The 3,773-nt window shown below is 42.4% G+C and overlaps 1 pseudogene; it reads left to right on the top strand.

The window, feature by feature from the left end:
* The first annotated feature begins 2,078 nt into the window (after nucleotides 1–2,078).
* Nucleotides 2,079–2,472, top strand: LOC150009472 (small nuclear ribonucleoprotein Sm D3 pseudogene; annotated as a pseudogene).
* The last annotated feature ends 1,301 nt before the right edge of the window (nucleotides 2,473–3,773 follow it).

Genomic DNA, 3,773 nt, shown 5'->3' with positions numbered 1-3,773 from the left:
ACCTGGGTTCCTTTCCAGTTCTGGTGCTGTAGGCTGGGGAGACCAGCTTAGGGTTTAGACCCCACACTTCTCAGGGGGAATCCTCTGGCCACTGAATTTTCCCTCTGAAACTTCAGCTGCCACCCATGGAAGCCCAGCCAGCCCTCTTGTGTCTCCTCCACACTCTGTAAAATCACATTGTGGTGAAGTACTTTCTTCTGTCTGTCCATGGTTATAAGGCTTCTCTCCAGCTATTGTTCAGTTGGTTATTCCTGAGGATTTTTCTACAATTTAGTTGTAGTTGAAGATTGGTCCTGGGAGGTTAGTGTAGCTTCCACTTACTCCTCCACCATCTTGGATCCTCAGCTTCTTATCTTTTAATCGTTTCTTTTTAAAATTGCTTAAGTAATACTTGTTTATTACAGAAAAGTTAAAAAATATGGATAAGCAAAAAAACAAAAACATTCAAAATTTCATCTACCCAGAGACAGCCAAAGTTAAGCATTTGATGTACATTCTTCCAAATATGAATGTAATTTTAAGCACATCATTTGCTCATACAACTTTATAACCTAGTTTTTTCACTATATATTGTGACTATCTATGTTAGTCTGTGCATTTCGACAGTACTATTATATTTTCAGTCACTGCATAAGATTCTAAAGTCAGTCCTTAATTTCTGGCCATCGAGATTGTTTCTTACTATTGGCTAGTAGAATCAGCCTAATGTTATTTCCTTTGGCTAGGCTCCCATAAGTAGAAGAGTTGAATCAAGGGTGTACTCGTATTGAAAGTGTATTAGTCCAGTTAGCAGATACAAGGTTCAACTGAGACAAGTCTACCAAACTGACAGACTTGAAAATAAGCTAAAGGTAAAGGCACTCCCTTTGGTGGCATAAGCCAGCACCCAGAGAGTGTATGGTGCCCCTGAGGTCAATGTTCACCACAGTGGTTCACAGGCTTTGTCACAGACAGCTGACAACAGAATTTCAGGTTTAGCACACAAAGTCCTTGGCTGCAAGAATAAAAAACTGATGGAAGGACTTCTGGTCAAGATGGAGGTGTAAGATTTCAAAAACAAATAACACCCAGAACCATCAGAAAATCGAGCTGTATGGAGGTCTGACCAAGGATTTAAAGAAGCCACATTCATCCAGACAGGTAGGAGGGAAGGAATCACAGAGAAGGAGGAAAGGCAGTGTGGTGCAGAGAGGAGACAACGGTGGTGGTGGTGGTGGGACAGACTGTCCCACATTCACATGTTGTAGATAAAAATCAGGAGGGATACCTTGAGAGAGAGCAATCCAAACCCCAGGCCAGATTGCACAGCCCAGGGTTCCAGCCCTGGGAAAATAAACCCCCATTAGCTCTCATTGTAAAAACCAGTAGGGGTTGGGGTGAGAGAAGAAACTCCTGGATTTTACCACTTAAAGAGCCTTCATGACTTAGAATGTATGCAAACACCACAGCAGCAGCTGGAAGGGTGCCGGTTGCATACTGGAGGTGGGTGAGGTGACTTGAAGTGGGATGAGTGCCAAGCAGGTCTCCAGAAGTCATGTAACAGCATCCCCCCGCCCCGACATCTCCCTTACCCTACAGAGCCACAAAGCAGTGAAGCGGGTTGCCCTGCCCTGGCAACCACCTAAGGCTCCACTTCACACGATTTATAGGTGCCTTTTCTACATAGGCCATACTACTAAGACAGGGAGTAAAAGAAGCTCTACCTAATACATAGAAGCAAACAAAGGAGGCTGCCAAATTGAGAAGGCAAAGAAATATGGCTAAAATGAAAGAACAGAACAAACCCCCAGGAAAAGAACTAAATGAAATGGAAATAGCCAACTTCAGAAATTGTGAGGGCAGGTCCTAGCCTTCAGCCTCACCACCTGCCACCCTCAACCCGAGGGCCCAGGCCTCAGATACCTGCCTTCTGGTCCAGCCTGTGCCTGGTGTGGGGTGCTTGGAAACGCTATTCCCCTTCTCCACTTGCCGGCCTGAAGGTCAGTATTTCCGCCAGCACCTGGGCCCTGTTATCAGTCCTCTCTTCCGGGGCCAGAACGATCATAACAGAGCCCACGTTTCCCAGCCAGCGAGAACTCTCTTACTGCCACGATGTCTATTGGTGTGCCAATTAAAGTCCTGCATGAAGCTGAAGGTCACATTGTGACGTGTGAGACAAACACCGGTGAGATGTATCGTGGGAAGCTCATTGAGGCGGAAGACAACATGAACTGCCAGATGTCCAACATCACAGTCACGTACAGAGATGGCCAAGTGGCACAGCTTGAGCAGGTGTATATACGTGGGAGCAAGATCCACTTTCTGATTTTGCCTGACATGCTGAAAAATGCACCGATGTTGAAGAGCATGAAGAATAAAAACCAAGGCTCAGGGGCTGGTCAGGGGAAAGCTGCCATTTTGAAGGCTCAAGGAGCTGCAAGAGGAAGAGGATGTGGAATGGGACGTGGAAACATCTTCCAGAAGCCAAGATAAAGGTATCTGTTGAACAGAACTTTTTCCTTATTTTTTTTTCAAAGAAAGATGGAGTGTAGTATGTGCCTGTGTGCATGTCCTCAATATTCTTTTTTGTATCGTCACCCAAGGATTTTTTTTTTCATTGCTTTTAGAGAGAGGGGAAGGGAGGCAGAAAGAGAGGGAGAGAGACATTGATGTGAGACAGAAACATCGATTGGTTGTCCTTCGTGCGTGCCGTGATCGAACCTGCGACCCTTCGGTTTGCAAGATGACGTCCAACCGAAGTACACAGGCCAGGGCTCTCGTAGGTTTTCTTTTGACATCTTTCTCTTTAGCTCAAGGGAAATGTCCAACTAAATAAATATGGTTGGTGTTTTTTTCTTTTTGAAAAAATACAGATTGTATTTGTTCATTTTGAAAAAAAAGAAAGAAATAGCCAACTTCAAAGATGAAGAGTTCAAAACACTGGTGATAAGAATGCTCAGAGAACTCAGAGAGTACAGCTACAAAAAAAAAAAAAAAGTGAAGGATACACTAAGTAAAATAAAGAAAAATATACAGGGAACTAAGGGTGAAAGAAAGGAAGCTGGGATTCAAGTCAACAATTTGGAATGAAAGGAAGAAATAAACATTCAACCAGAATAAAAAAAAGAAGCAATAATTTTTTTTTTTTTTTAATTAGGAGAGGCTTAGGAACCTCTGGGACAATTTTAAATGTACCAACATCTGAATCACAGGGGTGCCAGAAGGAGAAGAAGAAGAGCAGGAAAATTGAAAACTTATTTGAAAAAATAATGAAAGAAAACTTCCCTAATTTGACAAAGGAATAGACATACGAGTCCGGGAAGCATGGAGAGTCCCGGGCGAGCTGGACCCAAAGAGGACCACACCAAGACACATCATAATTAAAATGCCAAAGGCTAAAAATAAAGAGATGATCTTAAAAGTAGCAAGAGAAAAGCAGAGAGTTACCTACAAATGAGTTCCCATAAAACTATTAGCTGATTTTTCAAAAGAAGCTCTGCAGGCAAGAAGGGGCTGGCAAGAAGTATTCAGTAATGAAAAGCAAAGACCTACAACCAAGACTACTCTATCTAGCAAAGCTATCATTTAGAATGGAAAGGCAGATAAAGTGCTTCCCAGACAAGGTAAAGCTAAAGGAATTTATCATCACCAAGCCATCACTGTATTACATGAAATGTTAAAGGGATTTATTTAAGAAAAAGAAGATCAAAACTATGAACAGTAAAATGTCAACAAACAACTATCAACAATTGAATCTAAAAAAACAAAAACAAACTAAGCAAACAACTAGAACA

This window comes from Furipterus horrens, unplaced genomic scaffold (genome assembly GCF_987537825.1).
Source record: "Furipterus horrens unplaced genomic scaffold, mFurHor1.1.pri manual_scaffold_5, whole genome shotgun sequence".
Taxonomy (NCBI): Eukaryota; Metazoa; Chordata; class Mammalia; order Chiroptera; family Furipteridae; genus Furipterus; species Furipterus horrens.
Note: the sequence above shows the minus strand (reverse complement) of the source record. Positions and strands in the feature narration are given on the sequence as shown.